Here is a 19837-nt window from a genome sequence, read left to right as displayed (position 1 = left end):
GGCCATAAGATCATCAAGGTACACAACTCGCACCAAAGCCCAACTGCCTGTTCAGAGTCCAACGCTATCATCCAAGAAGGACGAGGTCCAGTACCAGGTGCATCCAAAGCAGGGACCGAGAGACTGAAAAAACAGCTTTCTATCTCAAGGCCATCAGTGACCTGTTAAACAGCCACCACTAACATTTAGCGGCCGCTGCCGAAATACTGACTCAACTCCAAGCCACTTAAAATGGGAATTGATGAAAATATGTTAAAAATGTACCACACTAGCCACTTTAAGCAATGCCACTTAATACTATGTTTACTCCCTACATTACCCATTCTTCATATGTATATCTGTACTCTTATATCATCTACTGCATCTTTGCCATCTTTATCCGAATACATTACCACTAGCCACTTTAAACGTAAATGCCACTTTATGTTTAACACTACCCTACAGATACTCCATCTCATATGTATAATACGTACTCTCATACATCTACTGCATCTGCCATGCCGTTCTTGTACCACCCACTCCATCCATATATCTTTATGGTACATATTCTTTATCCCTTCACACTTGTGTGTGCTGTGTGTAAGGTAGTAGACGTGTGAAATTGTCTAGTTAGATTACTGTTGTTATTACTGCATTGTCGGAACTAGAAGCCACAAGCATTTCGCTACACTCGCATTCAACATCTGCTAACCATGTGTATTGTAACTAACTAAAACTTTGATTTGATTTGATTTTGATTTTGGATGGGGAGCTCTGCTGCACAGCTATTTCAGGTCTCTTCAGAGATTTTCGATCAGGGTTCAAGACCGGCTCTGCTGGGCACTCAAGGACATTCAGAGACTTGTCCCGAAGCCACTCCTGCCTTGTATTGGCTGTGTGCCTAGGCTGTGTCCTGTTGGAAGGTTGAACCTTCGCTCCAGTCTGAGGTCTGAGCTCTGGAGCAAGTTTTCATAAGGACCCTCTGTACTTTGCTCCGTTCATCTTTGCCTCATCCTACTAGTATTCCAGTCCCTGCCACTGAAAAACATCCCACAGCATGATGCTGCACCACCATGCTTCACCGTAGGATGGTTGCCAGGTTTCTTCAGATGTGACGTTTGGCATTCAGGCCAAGAGTTTCATCAGACCAGAGAATCTTGTAGGTGCCTTTTGGCAAACTCCAAGGGGCTGTCATGTTGTTTTACTGAGGAGTGGCTCTGCCTCAACACTATCCTGTCTCGGGCTCTACGGATAATTCCTTCGACCTCATGGCTTGGTTTTTGCTCTGGCATGCATGTCACTGTGGGCCTTATATAGACAGGGTGTGCCTTTCCAAATATGTCCAATCAATAATAATTACCACAGGTGGATTCCAATCAAGTTGTAGAAACATCTTAAGGATGATCAATGAAACAGGATGCACCTGAGCTCAATAGGAGTCTCATAGCAAAGGGTCTGAATACTTATGTAAATAAGGTATTTCAGTTTTTAAAAAATTTATACACTTGTTAAATTTTCTAAAAACTGTTTTCACTTTGTCATTATGGGGTATTGTTGTAGATTGCTGAAGATTGTTATTATTATTGTTTTATCCATTTTAGAATAATGCTGTAATGTAACAAAATGTTGGAAAAAGTCAAGGGGTGTTGAATAGTTCCGAAGGCGCTGTATATCCTATTCAGACCCTCCTATGTCAGTTGAAACATTACATGAAATGCATTGCTCTCATATACACTTCTTCCGACAGTCATTATTTCCCACTACATGTTGATCCCATGCATCCCCAGCTCGTACTGCTGACCAAAGTGGACGAGGCCTCCGGCTGTTTACTGCTGACCAAAGTGGACGAGGCCTCCGGCTGTTTACTGCTGACCAAAGTGGACGAGGCCTCCGGCTGTTACTGGTGACCAAAGTGGACGAGGCCTCCGGCTGTTACTGGTGACCAAAGTGGACGAGGCCTTCTTCGGCTGTTACTGGTGACCAAAAGTGAGACGAAGGCCTCCGGCTGTTACTGTGACCAAGTGGACGAGGCCTCCGGCTGTACTGGTGACCAAAGTGGACGAGGCCTGCCGCCTGGTGGCAGGAGCGCCCAGAATGTTTACCTCAGCCACTACATAAAGAAGGAGGTGAGATGTTTATCGTATTGCAGTGTAACTTGCATGGCCGTTAATTAGATTCAACGCGAAAGCGCTACTTGGCCTAAGGTTAAAGGATATGTTCCCACAAATTTACATCGGTTTCCTTACGCCTTAAGCAGTCTATGAGACAAGGGTATGACCTCAATCCATGCTTCGGTTAGTTTCCTTGGCACGGTTTCCAAATGGAATTCTGGTGGCACAGGAACCCCTTTCGCATTTGTGGCACAAATCCCATTCAAGTCATGGGAGCCTATATTAGCATTTTTTCCGCGGCATTGCATGCTCAATATGTCCTATACGTCGACTTTGTTGAAACTTCACAATCAATTTTGAGATAGCTTTTGTATAATTTGACATGTTGAGGCGAAACATGCTAATGTATAACGTCCAATGATTTGAATGTGATTTGTGCGACAAATGCTAAAATTGTTAGCATTTAGAATCCGGTGCCAGGGAAATAACAACAATGCATCGATTGCTGTCATACCTTGTCCATAGACTGCTAACAGGGTAAGGAAAACCAATGTAGAAGTTTGTAATTTGTGGGTGAACTATCCTTTAAGTAATTGCTAAATGTGTTGTGTGTGTTTTTCAGACCTTGGGTATTCCTGTGTCTTGTATTCTGCCAGTGAACTAACTACAGCCAGAGTGTGAGCAGGATCAAACACTGATATCCTGCCGCCCAGTCTGAACCAGATGTTGAAACTAACGCTGACAGCTTTCTTCAAAAACCAGCTAGAGGAGCAGGAAGAGCTGCATGCATATTAACCTCGGCCCCGCCCCAAAACCTGAGCCAACAGAGACAAGTACTGTTACATGCCACACAATAATGCGATATTGTGATAGCCAGATTAATATTATAGTTTCGATTAAAATGTTTACTTGCTTGTGTTAGAATAACATATTTCCCTAATTAATCCTGTTTCGCATGGGACAGCATCTGAAATCAGGCTACCTGAGGGACACTGAATAAATGCAGAAGACAATCGGCAATCAAAAATAAATCGTTCTACCACAGCAACCATGTTATTTTTGGGGTAGAGTATTTGATTCGGAGTTCGGACATATACAGTTCGTATATAGAAAGATGCATACATTGAGTTGTTCCAGAACATACGTCCGTCGCGCTAGAGGGAGGCTCGCTCGGCTAGTGCTAGAACATGGACTGATGAAATACACCACTGGAACCCCAATTAAGGTGTTTACATGTTCCTAATAATTAGAAAGCGACTGCTCAGAAAACCAGGTGTTTTAATCCGCGTATGCTTACTTCAATTTCGACTTTTACACCGATTTAACATAAACAGAGTAAGGTGTTTGAATGACTATTGCATAACCTGCCTACTGCCATAATCCGTTTAATATACAACTATTATGTGTGGATGTAAACATACTCAAAGAACATTTTTGAGTTACCTATATTTTCTGGGTAAGATGTAGTAAGTAACCAATGTATATGTTTTCATGCACTTATATGTTGTTGGTCTGTGTCTATCTTCTCTGCAAACCCTTACTTTAACCTACCATGTTAATAAGGTCCAGATGGATTGAGGTATCTCACCAGTACTGCGCCAGGTTGTAGTCCACCAGAGGTGGGGCTTCCCCATCTATAGTCCCGTGTTCCCCAGCTTCTAATAATACTACTGTTGTGGAAATTCAACACAGGGACACTCAAAGTCAATATTAAATGAATCATTGTTTATTAGCAAGCTGGGGAGGTTAAAGTCAAACTTAGATGCATAAAGTACTGGTCTGAAGTGAGCTCCCCAGGGCAGTCCTGTTAGTTCTCTTATATACTGGTTACAGACACATTACATAGGCATGGTTCATAGGGTTGGTTCTGGCATGTGTCTGGCTATCTTAACTTATAAAACATATTCTGGGTGTTCTGCCAGATGGTCCTAAGGAAGGGCTCATGTCGCCCACTCTCATATCTTTACCAGGCACAGGCAGGAACCAAGGATTATTTATGACACTAAGACAAGATTAACATTTTCAAGCTTCTCGCACAATATAACATTTTCCATTGTTGTGTTACTGATTCATGTTTTTACCATACTCCTTTAATATTTTATGAAAAGGATTCACTTTTCTGCTTTTACTCAATGATTGTTGTAAATTTTTTGCTGTTTGTACCGGACTGCATCTCCACATGTATCTTATGTTGGATGTCTCTCTCTGTCTTTCTGAAAGTTTGGACAACTGTTAAAGCAAGTCTGAGTGAGTCAGGCCCTAGATATGCAACAGATATTTATTCAGCAATTAGTTTTGTTAAATTTAAAAATACTGTATTGAACAAAGTGCAATGAGCAGTATATAGTTGTATGTCTTATCTGACCAATAGCAGTACAGACTCTGCAGACAACACTACATACACATATTGTATCTAATACAATATACACTGAGTGGACAAAACATTAAGAACACCTTATTTTCCATGACAGAATGACCAGGTGAATCCAGGTGAAAGCTATGATCCCTAATGATGTCGCTTATTAAATCCACGTCAATCTGTGTAGATGAAGGTGAGGGACACAGGTTAAGATGGGTATTGTTAAGCCTTGAGAACAATTGAGACAAGGATTGTGTGTGTGTGCCATTCACAGGGTGAATGGGAAAGGACAAAAGATTGAAGTGCCTTTGAACGGGGTAGGTGCGCAGGCACACCGGTTTGTGACAAGAACTGAACTGTGATGGTGTTTGGTTTTCAAAGTTCAACAGTTTCCCGTGTGTGTCCACCACCTAAAGAACATCAATATTAGGAAGATGTTCCTAATGTTTGATATACTCTGTTTAAATTGTAACTGGGCAAAGTCCGAATGGAATAGCCTCGGAAAATTAAGATAAAAAAGGTTTAATAAAGCCATTTAAACACATCTGAGATCATGACTTTTCCCAGAATCCTATCCTAACTATTAGAAGGTAAAATCCCAGACTGACTTCAGATCAGTATCACCACCTAATACCCTAGTTGGTCCCTAGATCTTTCTGGTACCTAGCCGATATGTGCATCAAAGTGTTGTTCAGAGTAGCGGGAAGCTATCTGGACCACGACAGTGAGCAGGAGGATGTCTGTGTGATGTCCAGCTCAATCACACGACTGGTAGTTCTTCACTGGCAGACACAGGACTGGGACACAACCCAGACACCAACTCACCTCGCGGGTCTGACAACAAACACACACACACACACACACGGCATGCATCGACGCACACACACCACAACACACAGACACACACACACATGGTTGTAGTTAAATAAACATGGTGTACTATGTGAAAATAGGGTTTCCGACTCAGCCATGCACTCACCATCCTCTCTATGTAGTGGCTGAGGTAGATGTTGGGCAGGTCATCTCTCACTAGAGGACAGGCCTCATCCACCTTGGTAAGCAGGACCAGCTGGGGAACACCTAGTGACACAAAACACACTGATGAACACACACATACACCAGACATGTGAAACCCACCGCACGCACTCACTTCCTTCCTTACCCAGCTTGTTGATCCCCTTGCGATGGGGGGAGCTTGTCCACCATCTTAAGGCAGAGTGCAGCAGAGATGACCTTGCAGGCGTGTCCAGATCGTAGACCACACAGTGGTCGTGCTCCTCAAGCTGGGCGGACTTACAGAACCCGACACCATCGTCGGACAGAACATGGACGAGGTTGAACTGGGGGAGAGAAACAGGACATCAGCCCACAGATAAGATATACTACTACTACTACTACTGCACTTATCACACCAATGCTTTCCCTACCATGAAGGCTGGTGCTACTTTAACTCGGAGGACAGGCTCATTGTAATGGCTGAGAATGATTGGTATCAAACACATGAAATCCTCTTGTTGATACATTTCTATTTCATTCTATCTTCCCTCCAACAGCCTCCCTGCTACATTTGCCAGTTTTCACACCTGGTACCTTGTCTTGACGTGGCCCTTCAGGATGAGTGATAGGATGTCGTGTATATATCCAGCCCTGCGCTGGGTCTCTTTCCTCCAGGCCCATGGTCAGCACAGGACCAGAGGAGAGCCTTCCCACCTGCTCTGCCTTGATGCTTGTAGGTACGGAACTACAGAGAGAGAGAGATTTGGATGTTAAGTCCAATACAATAGGGATGTTCAAGTCTTGTATAATTTTCAGACAGTAGTTTTGAAAGTAGTGCTCATGAGCCAAAATGGGGAGACGGCGGGGGACTGCGGGGGTGGGTCTTGGATGGTTGGTGCCTGGCGGGTTGGGAATTGGGCCATTGTGCTGCATGGAGGGTCGATGGTCGGGTCCCCGATTCGTGGTGAGACTCTGTAGAATTGCCATTGGCCCTGGTTGCTCCTGTGGGTCGCTCTGGATGGGAGTGTCTGCTAGATAACTAAATGTAAATGGGTCTGACTGCTCACTGCAGGTAGAGTGGTAGTTTTAAAATTCAATTTTAAAAAAACATGTGCTTACTTATACTCATAAAAGTTCTACCTTGTAGTACATCATTAAAAAAAACAACGAAGTGTCAGAAACGTAAAACAACGCGGTTTACAAACAACTATGGGAGATTTGGTGTAACGGCTTTCTTCCTGGCGGTGAAGGATGAAGTGACCCCGAAAATCAGCGCGGCTAGATGTTCAACAGAACAATAACGTGAACACTATAACGAATACAAAAATAAACAACCCATTGTGAAAAAAAAGACAGTCCTATCTTGGTGCGACACACAAATGGAAGCACCGAAGGGACAACCATCCGCCAGAACAATCGCCCACTACAACATAGGCCACCGTTATTTGCATGAATTGACTATGCATACTCTAATCATGAAGGAGCGATCCCTGAACGTGTCTAATTTCTACAGTCTGCCTCTCGACTTGAGACTATCCATATTAAGTCGTCGAAACCTAACACCGTATCTGAGAATGAGCAGCCGATCAATACTGAGGGATCCTTAAAAGAACACACATGGAACATAGATATGGCCCATCTACCGCGATCTATCTCACACGCGCTGACCATATATGCTAAACAAATAATACTCAAAAGCGACATGGGATAAACATGGCTCTGTCGAATCAGGAACGTGATCCAGAACCCCACCTCCCTCCATAGGGTTGGATACTCTCGTGGCGCACCTCCCGAAATACTGCACAGGGGAGCCTGAATTCTGTTGTGGTTAACTGTCCTGTGCGAGTGGCCAATATGGTCCTATCTGTCCGCATAGGCATACCTGTCTGAATGTTACTGTCTGTTGGCTTAGTGTCCTGATGTGGTCTAACTTCTGGTTACCTGTCTGATGGTTAACTGTCTGAGGTTACCTGTCTGATGTGGCTCTAACCTGATTATGGCGATGGCTACGTGGCCTGGCCGGCGTTCAGGACGAGGACATCCACTCCGGAGCCGACTCTCGTCTATTGTCCTCCCTCACTGTTCTTAGTCGTTCCTTTGAGTTGGCGACTCCTTCTTCGTCCCTGACCGAACCTGCTCTGTCTCATGCGAGATCTCTTCACAAATGGGTCCCCCTACATGAGGTATGAGTGAGACAGTGGCTCAGGCACAGATCTAGGACTAGCTAATCAGCAAACAAGAGGAGGGTATCAGCTTCGGTACAGAGAGTGAGCCTCTATGAGTACATGAGGCAAGTTATATTCCCGTGACTGGATAGCTGTGCATGTCTCTCGGACAGAGTAGCAGCTCTGGATCTGAGGTTGTAAGGGAAGAGCTGCCGGGGCTAGAGGCAGCTTCTGATCGACTGACTGTGATGGACCCTGCTTCTATGACTTGATGGAGTTGGCTCATGCTCGTCTATAGATCGTGAAGTGGCGTACTCTTCATGCTCAATGATCTGGGCACTACGAGTGGCAGCTGCGAATGAAGACCTGTGGAAAGAGGGGCAGCTCATGACTGGAAGGGCTCACGGCTTCATCGTACTGATGCGCGGCAGCTCATAAGCTGTGGCGGGCAGCTCATGTACTGGATGGGCAGCCGGTGAACCCTGCGTCTATGATGCTGATGGCAACCTAATTGTTAGTCGTGATCCGAGCCATCCATTAGACTCGGGGATGGAATTCAGCTCATGCCAACATGGTGTTCGTGATGACGAATGGGGCACTGGGAGGCTACAGATTGAACTGGAGAGTTCGTCTTGTCTTCCCTATTATTCATGCCGTCTCAACCGATGTTTTTGAATCATAATGGAGTGAAGTACCACGAGAATACTTCCAGTCTATTGAAAGAGCTAGAACCTACTCGATTCAATGAGCGGCCTCTAACCAGTCTATGCCGACTCCCTCTCAGTCAGCTAGCGTACGCTACCCGGACACTAGTACGATGAGCTGTCCACGACCAGATCGATATGAGTCTCCTCTCATCATCGAATGAGGCATGCACTCATTTCCGAGTACAGTGAGCGGGCCTTCAAGCAAGAAATGACGCTGCCTCTTTCTCAGTCATGTGAGAGACTCTAGCCCTTCCAGTGGACATATTAGGAGCAGACCCTCCTTAGTACATGAGTCTAAGCACGCGACCGATGGTTGCGTAGTGAGAAGAAGAGCTGAGACACCGCGTGCAGCCAAGGCAAAGCGCGCCTTCAGAGTCGGCTAGAAGCATTTTTGGCCTAAGAGCAATACTGGATCCGGAGGCATGCCAACTTGTCGATGACACGGACATAGCGCGCCTTCGTGTCGACATGAAAGCTTACATACTCTAGTCCTGGAGTCTTCTGTCAAACTGGAGAAACTACCTCAATCTTCCTGAGCTGTCTCCATCTATATCGTAGGGGGGGACCTTTGGTGGAAGGTTCCTAGACCAGAAGGCGGGGACGGAGCGAGGTCGCCACGTCATAAGAACGCTCAAAGGAGGGGGACAAGACAATGCGTGGAGTGGTGCTTGTCGCCTGGCGGAGCCAGACCACCGCGGACAGATGCCCACCCAGACCCTCCCTTGAGTTTTAGGGGTGCCGGTTGGGCCTCCGAGGCAGCCTTGAGGGGGGGGGTTGCTGTCCACGTTAATCCTGACCTGTTGTTCCCTTCTGTTTTTTTGTATTTGATTTAGTAAGGGTCAGGGTGTGGCAGTTGTGCGGCATTAATCTTAGTGTGTGTTGTTGTCTCTAGGTTTTGTCTGTTTCTGGTGTCAGCCTATATGGGGTTCTCAATCAGAAGGCAGCGTGTCAATCTGCTGTCCCTGGATGGAGAATCATAATATAGGTGGCTTGTTTTGTGTTGGGGGATATGTGGGTGGTGTCGTTAAATTGCTACTTCTTGTGTTCTGTCCGACCCGAGATATGGTACTGTCTTGGTTTTCACATTTGTTATTTGCTAGTCTTTGTATAGTGTTCACGTTGATGTGTCTCTGTTGAACACTAAGCCGCGCCTGCATTTTGGTCCTCTCTTCACCCCAGGAAGAAAGCTCGTTACACAATCTCATAGTTGTTTGTAAACCGCTGTTTACGTTTTTATTGTATTTTTTTCAATGATGTCATCAGGTAGAACTTTTATGATTATATAATGTGTTTTTAAAATTGAATTTTAAAACATACCATCTACCTGCAGTGAAGCCGCTCAACATTTACATTTAGTTATCTAGCAGACACTTCCCATCCAGAGCGACCCACAGTGAGCAACCAGGGCCAAGGCACATCTACAGATCTCTCCGAATCGGGGACCCGAACCATCGACCTCTCAGCCAATGGCCCAATCTCCCAAACCGCAGGCCACCAACCATCCAAGACCCCCGCAGTCCCCCCCGTCTCCCATTTTGGCTCATGACAGCACTACTTTCAAAACTACTGTCTGGAATTAGTACAAAGACTTGAACATCCCTTTGATATTGACTTAACATTCCAATATCTCTCTCTCTCTGTAGTTCCGTACCTACAGCATCAAGGCAGAGCAGGGTGGGAAGGCTCTCCCTCTGTCCTGTGTGACACCATGGGCCTGGAGGAAGGACCCAGCGCAGGGCTGGATATAACGACATCAACAGTATCCTGAAGGGCCAGTACAAGACGGTACCAGGTGTGTAAAACTGCAAATGGTAGCAGTGGAGTGGTGTTGAGGAAGATAAATGAATAAATGTTTATTCAACAAGAGGATTTCATGTGTTTGATACCAATCATTCCAGCCATTACAATGAGCCTGTCCTCCGAGTTAAAGTAGCACCAGCCTCATGGTAGGGAAAGCATGTGGTTGATAGTGCAGTAGTAGTAGTAGTAGTAGTATATTATCTTGTGGGCTGATGTCCTGTTTCTCTCCCCCAGTTCAAACCCGTCCATGTCTGTCCAGACGGATGGTGTCGGGTTCTGTAAGTCGCCCAGGCTGAAGGACACGATCCACTGTGTGGTCTACGTACTGGACGCCTGCAAGGTCACTCTGCTCTCTGCCAAGATGGTGGACAAGCTCGCCGCCATCCGCAAGGGATCAACAAGCGGTGGGTAAGAAAGGAAAGTGAGTGCGCGTGGTTTACATGTCTGTGTATGTGTGTGTGTTCATTGTGTGTTAGTGTCACTAGGTTTCCCCAGCTGGTCCTGCTTACCAAGTGGATGAGGCCTGTCCTCTAGTGAGAGATTGACGCTGCACCAACATCTACCTCAGCCATACATAGAGAGGATGGTGGTGAGTGCATGGCTGAGTCTGGAACCCTATTTTCACATAGTCACAACCATTGTTTATTTAACTATAACCATGGTGTGTGTCTGTGTGCTGTGTGTTGTGTGTGTGTGCGTGCGTACATGCATGCACGTGTGTGTGTGTGTGTGTTGTGTTTGGTTGTCAGACCAACGCAGGAGGATGTCTGTGTGGATGTCCAGCTCAAGCTCACGACTGTAGTTCTTCACTGGCAGGACACAGGACTGGGACACACCCAGACACACACTCACCTTGCGGGTCTGAAACAAACACACACACACACAAAGTACATGCATGTACGCACATACACCACACACAAGCTTGTAGTTAAATAAACATGGTGTACTATGTGAGAATAGGGTTCCAGACTCAGCCATGCACTCACCATCCTCTCTATGTAGTGGCTGAGGTAGATGTTGGTCAGGTCTTCTYTCACTAGAGGACAGGCCTCATCCACCTTAGTAAGCAGGACCAGCTGGGGAATACCTAGTGACACAACACCAGGGTTGGGTAGGTTACTTTCTAAATGTAATCCGTTACAGTTACTAGTTACTAGTCCAAAATTGTAATCAGTAATGTAACTTTTGGATTACCCAAACTCGGTAATGTAGTCTGATTACATTTCATTACTTTTATATTACTTTCCCCTTAAGAGGCATTAGAAGAAGACAAAAATGTATGTTACCAATTGAACGACATCTATTGCAGGATAAATCCATTTTAAAGTTTACATAGCTGGCCATATATGGATGTTACATTTTACTTTCTGGGTTGGTTGTGTAGGCTTCTTCTAATCCATCGCTTTCTACTACATATAATAATACGATTAAATTATATCTTTACATTAGTATATATATAATTCRTAAGTCCAAAAATGGATGTAGCAACTACAGATTCCCCTTTAAGTCTATCAAATATGTACGAGTTTGAACATGTGTCCATTTTTTATTAGCATGAATTAGATTGAGCAATGAAAGCCCCACCTTTATTCAATAGGCTGGGATCCGCACTGTGCAGCTGTTGCAAGAGAGCATTTTTCACTGGCTGTCCACTGGTTTCAAAAACAATGATTGATAGGCAGCTTAACCTTCTTGAATTCAACAATTTTTGGGTTCAAATATACATTTAGATTTGTGAACAGCCATCCACAACAACCACAATCCGTAAGGCGCAAATAGCTAAATGAGAGAGCAGCAGTGTGATTCACATCAATGCGCTATGTAGATATCAATAATAAGTGATATCCGTATCGTAGACTACACCACTGCTGTCATCCTTACCTCCAAGCGTTTATTCAAGTTGGATAGTTTTTTGATACCAACAGCAGTCGTACCATTGGAAGACACAGCTTGGACTGTAGCCTACAAAAGCCTATTCCTGCTCTTTTCCCACGATCCATCAAACACATTTGGTGTGTCATCATAGTGGTCTCTGACTTGTGGTCAGACTCGCTCAGKTGGAACAAACTTAAACTTGCGCCTTTTTTCAATGCTGATTTGAATGTCATTGAGAAAWCAGAGAAGAGTCAAATATATTTTTTCTCAAACATCCTTCATGAATTTAAAAGTAATCATCGATGTTATCATCTAGTTTTTCAAAAGTATCTGTAATCTGATTACAATATTTTTGCTGGTAACGTAACGGACTACAGTTAGCATTTTTTGTAATCCCTTACATGTAATGGAATACATGTAATCTGTTACTCCCCAACCCTGCACAACACATGTTAACACACACACAGAGACACACACAGATACGTATACAAACACGCGCACTCATTTCCTTTCTTACCCAGCTTGTTGATCCCCTTGCGGATGGCGGCGAGCTTGTCCACCATCTTGGCAGAGAGCAGAGTGACCTTGCAGGCGTCCAGTACGTAGACCACACAGTGGATCGTGTCCTTCAGGCTGGGCGACTTACAGAACCCGACACCATCCGTCTGGACAGACATGGACGGGTTGAACTGGGGGAGAGAAACAGGACATCAGCCCCCAAGATATATATACTACTACTACTACTGCACTATCAAGGACATGCTTTCCCTACCGTGAGGCTGGTGCTACTTTAAATCAGAGGACAGGCTCATTGTAATGGCTGGAATGATTGGTATCAAACACATGAAATCCTCTTGTTGATAGAAGGAATAGAAATTATTCTTTCCCCCACTGCTATCATTTGCTAGTTTTACTCGCCTGGTACCGGTCCTGTACATGGCCGCTTCAGGATACTGTTGATGTCGTCTATATCCAGCCCTGCGCTGGGTCCTTCCTCCAGGCCCATGGTGTCACACAGGACCAGAGGAGAGCCTTCCCACCCTGCTCTGCCTTGATGCTGTAGGTACGGAACTACAGAGAGAGGGAGAGTTAGAATGTTAAGTCCTGTACAATAGTGATGCTCCAGAGGTTTTGTCTAATTTCAGCCAGTAGTTTTGAAAGTAGTGCTCACAAAGCCAAAACGGGTCGCTGAACATTTGGCGCAATTTGTGACTACTCATCCATTTCGTATGATATGTTATGGGTTGGTGGGTGGTGGTTTTGGGTTGGAGGGGGACGGTGGTTGGGGGGTGGTTTTGGGTTGGAGGGGGACGGTGGTTGGGGGTGGTTGGGTTGGAGGGGGACGGTGGTTGGGTGGTGGTTTTGGGTTGGAGGGGGACGGTGGTTGGGTTGTGGTTTTGGGTTGGAGGGGACGGTGGTTGGGGGTGGTTTTGGGTTGGAGGGGGACGGTGGTTGGGTTGGTTTTGGGTTGGAGGGGGACGGTGGTTGGGGTTGGTTTTGGTTGGAGGGGACGGTGGTTGGGGGTTGGTTGGGTTGGAGGGGCGGTGGTTGGGTGGTGGTTTTGGGTTGGAGGGGGACGGTGGTTGGATGGTGGTTTTGGGTTGGAGGGGGGCGTGGTTGGGTGATGGTTTTGGGTTGGAGGGGGACGGTGGTTGGGGGGTGGTTTTGGGTTGGAGGGGACGGTGGTTGGGGGTGGTTTTGGGTTGGAGGGGGACGGTGGTTGGGGGGTGGTTTTGGGTTGGAGGGGGACGGTGGTTGGGGGTGGTTTTGGATTGGATTGGGACGGTGGTTGGGTGGTGGTTGGGTTGGAGGGGACGGTGGTTGGGGGTGGTTTTTGGTTTGATTGGGACGGTGGTTGGATGGTGGTTTTGGGTTGGAGGGGGACGGTGGTTGGGGGGTGGTTTTGGGTTGGAGGGGGACGGTGGTTGGGTGGTGGTTTGGGTTGGAGGGGGATGGTGGTTGGGGGGTTCGGGAGGGGACTGTGTGGGGGGGTCTTGGATGTTTGAGGGGTAGCTCTCAGGAGACTTATGGGGGGGGAGATCTTGGATGGTTGGTGGCCTGGGAGTTGGGAACTTGGGCCGATTGGACTTGGTGGGAGATCTGTCGATGTGCCCTTGGACGGGGCGCTTGACCCTGGTTGCTCCTGTGGGCCGCTCTGGATGGGCGTGTCTGCTAGATGGCTGAACGTAATGTAAATGTCGAGCAGCTTCACTGCAGATAGAGTGTATGTTTTAAAATTCTATAAAAAAATATTTAAAAATAAATTAAATAAAGTTCTACCCAATGACATCATCAAAAGTAAAAAATAAATGAACAGTGGATTATCAAACACAAAACTCAAACACAAACCTCATCACAGAGAAGTATTTTTTTTAGAACATTTATTTKATCTTTTTAACCACAGATCATAGAAACACGCTGTTTTCCCATTAGTAGACACTGATATGGTGCTGGAGATAATGAATATGATGTGAAAAGTGGCGGTATTGCCCTATAAGATCCCGGACTGCATCTTTAAGCCACACACAATCATGCGCGCACAAACAGAGTACTGTACCTGTGTGGTGAGGCTGGTGCCAGCACTGCCGGTGTTAGCCTGACCGGTAACATGTCCTTTGAAGACAGAGTTGATGGAGTTGAAGAAGCTGGACTTKCCAGCCCCGACCGGACCCACCAGTAGAACTCTGGCCTGGACCACAGACTTTACCTCAGGCTTATAGTTCTTGATATAGTCCATCAGGCAGTCCTTGGTGCTGTTAATGATAGAGATGGATGGAGAGATGGAGAAAGGAAGAGAGATGGGTGACAGACTTGATTAATTTAAGTCTGTTCACTGGAACAGCAGAAGTGGTACTAGATGCATCAGTAGTTGCATAGTATTATGATTTTTGTACCGCTTTTGAGATTTAACATACCCATATCCTTCCAAGTCAATTTTCCTCCAAGGAGTCTCCCGAAGGCCTCCATATTCTGCCAGAAATTGAGACAAACAACAAAACAATCAGATTTAATCAATACACTAATTGCTTCACCTGGCCTTCTGACTGGTTAGAATATTTTGCCATATTGGTTACATGTATCCAATCGTTTCAGTAGTGCCTAGGGAGTAGGGGCTATAAAGGACCACTCACCTTCCACTCTGTACACCTCACACTCTGTCAGCTGCAGGTCATTGCCATGCATCTCTTCCCCTTCAAAGGTGTAGCTGTTCCCTGCAACAATTTGAACTGTAGCGGTGTTATTATTAAGGAACCACAAGGCACCAACATTAAGACCATAGGCTCCATCTGTGAAACCGTACTGGCCATYGGTACTGGACACACGCAGTGGCTTTTCTCTCTGGTCAGTGATGCTGTAGAGAAAGGCCTTATCATCGTTGATSRCCTGKYYAGTCTGGGCGTAGTCCTTACTGATGTAACCTCCGAAAACAAACCCAGCCTTGTTGTAGGCCACAAGTACGGTGGGTCCCTGGCCATCACAGCGGCAGTGGAAGGCTATATTCATGTAGCCATGGACGCTGGCTTTGAGCAGAACAAAATATAATAGAAAAGTACTTTATTACCTTTTACTGAACCAATCGCTTTGTTCTGCCTGCATTGCAGGTATCTGGCCTGAGAATAAAATTCATCCCATAAAATGTCATAAAAAATAAAGATTCCATTAAAATGAAATCTATTGTTCCGACAAACCTTTGTAGAGCAGGTGGAGTCTGACATGGCCGAACAGAGACAGCAGCTTCTTCTCCTGTTCTACTGACAGACTGGACTTCACAACACTCATGACGTCACCAAGGAACTGAGGTAGAGAGACCAGCAATAAATGGTAACAGAAACAGATGATCATACTGATGAACCTCACCTCACTGTATAGACACACACCGAGGAAAGAGCGAAAGGCATATAAAGAGAAGACAACAACCCGTCATATTGTCATAGATGCTGTCACACAGATATCTGTTAGAATTGCTTATTTGAAGCGCTTTCTTTAGACTGTCATGATGGTGATGTAGTTCTTACCGTTTGTAACTGATGATCGTGGAAATATAACTCCTTTTAATCCTTCAATCACAACATAATGGACCACAAAATCCAGGTCGCGCAGCGCCACCATAAAACAGGCGTATAGTAGGTGTGGCTCATCTTTTCTAAAAATCGAAATTGACTTTGACTCGCTCAACCTGCTTTTACTCAAATACAGGAAAGGACGGGTAGTGTGAGATTGATAGAGCTCTGCTGGCACGCCAGGTGGGTGCGGTTATTTTAGCAGCTTACTACAACGTACAGCCCGGGGGAGCGACTGCACCTTACACGGCCTGTAGTCTTCCCTCCACAAGTCATGTCAGGAAATCCGGGGCTTCTACAGTAGGGTAGAAGATGGCTTAGAAACAAAACATAATGGTATTTCATTGACAATGAGTTGAAATTATATCTGAGGCCAGAGAAGCTTCTATGGTCACTTTCAAATGACCTGTGTGTGTGTGTGTGTGTGTGTGTGTGTGTGTGTGTGTGTGTGTGTTTGTGTGTGTGTGTGTGTGGAGAGTGTCAGAGTGTGTGTGTGTGTGGTGTGTGTGTGTGAAAGTGTGTGTGTGTGTGTGTGTTGTGTGTGTGTGTGTGTGTGTGTGTGTGTGTGTGTGTGTGTGTGTGGTGTGTGTGTGTGTGGTGTGTGGTGTGTGTGTGTGTGTAAGTAGATAGGGCAGGTCAGAACAACACAGGCGTTATTATCATATTTTATTACTGTTGTCTACTTTTAAATACATCTTTTTTTAACAGCAATTTCCTCACAAAAATATGAAAGTAAAGTCTTAACAGTAAAGTATTTAACTGTAAATTGAACAGTAAAGTCTTAACAGTAAAGTATTTAACTGTAATATGAACAGGTGTGCAAGAAAACATGAGTTAGGCACATCAGAGCGACCAGATAACAAAAATAGTATTACATTTCCTTCATATCAATAACTGATCATTCACAATTAATCAAGGCAAAAAGATCCGGTAACGCTTTTACTTTACAGTCCTGTCCCAGCTGGAATGAACACATTGTGGTAACAATGGGGACTTTCAACCTGGTACTAAATAGTCCTCGCTTGAAACAAAACAGATGTTTTTTACCGTGTTATTTCTAAGCAAATACCAAGTTAAAGGAGATGTAACACAAAAGCGTTATCAGGATATCATACTGTATATGCATACACAGGAGATAAAAACACAATGATGAGTCCAGGTAAAACTGACCGCCGAGATCAGTGTCTGGGACAGAAATTGTTTTAGGGTTCTAGCGTTCTACTCTGGGTAAGATTCTAGCGATCAGATTCCATTCCCAAATCCTGAAATAATCTTTAGGGGGAGAACTTCAACTGACCTAGATCAGCCATAGTGAATGATAGTGGAATGGGAGCCACCACAGACATTCCATTCTAGAGCTTTTGTGTCCTCTTAAAACTGGTTCACTCAAATACTCTTACTATTCAAGTCTATGGCTAGAATGTTGTTCCTGACCATGTGACCTGACCAGGTAATACCTGACCATACAACACAATGACACCACAACAAGGCAAACATCAATCAACCAATCTCACATCAATCAAAAATAATCTGTCCATGGAATGAATGATGAAGAAATAGGCAAGCTTGTCCTCGATAATCATTGTAAAAGACATTAGGAAAACTGTGTGTGTGTGTGTGGTGGTGTGTGTGTGTGTGTTTGTGTGGTGCTGTGCGTGTGTGCGTGTGTGTGTGTGTGTGGAGAGAGAGAGAGAGAGAGACAGTGTTTTAATGGTTCAGGTTTGTTTTCTCTACAGTGCTGTGCCTGTGTATAAGAAGCTATGCTACGAGTACGGCCACGCCACTGCTTTGTAGATGTGGGTTGGCTCCCCATTTTGTCACTAGGGGATTGTGTGTGTGTGTGTGGTGTGTTTGTGTGTGTGTGTGTGTGTGTGTGTGTGTGTGTGTGTGTGTGTGTGTGTGTGTGTGTGTGTGTGTGTGTGTGTGTGTGTGTGTGTAACCTGTCTCAAGCTGAATGAGGAACAACAGACTAAATTCTGACAGAAGGGAAACATTTACGCAAAAATGTACATCCACAGAAAAAGATTCTGCAACCAGGTGACATTCAATTAAAGCGCATTTTTGTTTTTTTTTGGTGGAAAAGTTTATGCACTTTGATTGAATTCTGGCTAGTTTTATCTTACAAACATGTACAGTGATAATATATACGACTGACCTGCTTCCATTTAGAAAGAATCAAACCAACAAAAAGCTAATCTCAAAACGTACCATTCTGGCACTTAAAGAATTTTATACACTTTTATTTTATATTTCTTAGTTTTTAAATTTTTTACGCATCAAGTTTGGTTTGGGAGTAGAGAAATGGTCTGTGGAGGTTGGGAGACGGGACACACTTTGTAATTGCTTCTTGTTCCTCAATAGAACCAATGATGAGCAATAAGCAAAGCCAATGATGTGATGCTTGCTCTCATTGGCAGAACTAGTGATGTAGTCTTCTAACCACTGATATAGGATCAGATTATTTGTACCCCCTTATGGTTCAAGTTAAGATTGGGGATGAAATATCTGATCTAGACTCTGTGGTAAGGTAAACTTTTGACTCAAGTGTAAAGTTAAGGAGGAATGGAAACCTACAGTATCTGCTAAATGTATGGCATAAATGGAAAATATTAAAACTAATTAATAAAAAACATATATATACTTCTGGTGTTAAAATCTTGAACACAGTTGGCCTCTCAGTACTTGGCAGTACTCAGAATAAAGTTTCATTTAGGCTGCGTTTACACGCAGCAAATTCTGATCTTTTGCCCATTATTGGAAAAAGAGCTGATGATTGGTCAAAAGACCAATTAGTGGACAAAGATCTGAATTAGGCTGCCTCTGTAAACGCAGCCTTTTAGACACAGATCTAGCATCAGATGACCCTCCCTAAATCCTAACCTTTAACATTAGAGGGAAAACACAAGACTGATCTTAGATCAGTGTCTATGAGCAACTTACTTCACAAGTCGACACAGCTGGAGTTTTGGCCTATAGAAAACCCACTGACCAAGAATTCAAAACCAAAGCAGWAACACTGTTGATCGATAACCGTCGCTAGAGTGGGGGAGTATGTAGCCTATACTTTAGCTCAGAGGGCTAACAGTCTTGTGGCATTGCAGATGATCCGGGTTTAAACCCAGTGGGTACATATGCAGCATGTACCAACCTGCTCAGTGTTTCAATGCCATGTTCACAAAAACACAATGTCTTGTGGAAACACTAACATTACCGTTGACCCAAGGATTCAGGAAGGGGCCATCCCTATTGTGATACTTAGCAAGTCAGTGGCAAGTCAGCCACCATATGGCTAACAAACACACCGTGTATAGCCACGGTGGTTTAGTGATGGGTAACCATGCCTGAGACCTGAAGACTTGTATTAGCTTCCACGGCTAATGGCTAGGCTTTAGCTGACAGGGCTAACACATCTTGCATCACATGGACGACCCAGGTTTTACACCAGATTGGTCACACATACACCCCCCACCTCACTCCTTACCCTCATGTACCTTACACCCCTCACTCCACAGCACCCAGATACATGCTATCAGTCAATCGATTAATCAATGAATCAATAAAATACATGCTATACATCAGCCTATAACTTCATGTAGACAACTGTGGATTCCTATTAAGATAATTGTCCTAATCCCTTTTTGAAGTAAATCTGTCATCTCCACTTGAGTGTCACTATCTCTGTGGGCGAGTCAGTAACCAGTATCAGTTAGGGCTACATGTTAGTGCAGGCTTACCCTCAGCACCACAGAGACACAACTCAGGGCTAATATCACTAATGTGGTAA

At 44.8% G+C, this 19837-nt stretch overlaps 1 pseudogene; it reads right to left on the bottom strand.

Annotated features, from left to right (window-relative positions):
• LOC112072051 (interferon-induced protein 44-like) overlaps nt 1–16121 on the bottom strand; it is a 21113-nt pseudogene extending 4992 nt beyond the window's left edge.
• Between the last annotated feature and the right edge of the window lie 3716 nt (nt 16122–19837).

The sequence above is a fragment of the Salvelinus sp. IW2-2015 genome, unplaced genomic scaffold, assembly GCF_002910315.2.
Source record: "Salvelinus sp. IW2-2015 unplaced genomic scaffold, ASM291031v2 Un_scaffold1809, whole genome shotgun sequence".
Taxonomy (NCBI): Eukaryota; Metazoa; Chordata; class Actinopteri; order Salmoniformes; family Salmonidae; genus Salvelinus; species Salvelinus sp. IW2-2015.
Note: the sequence above shows the minus strand (reverse complement) of the source record. Positions and strands in the feature narration are given on the sequence as shown.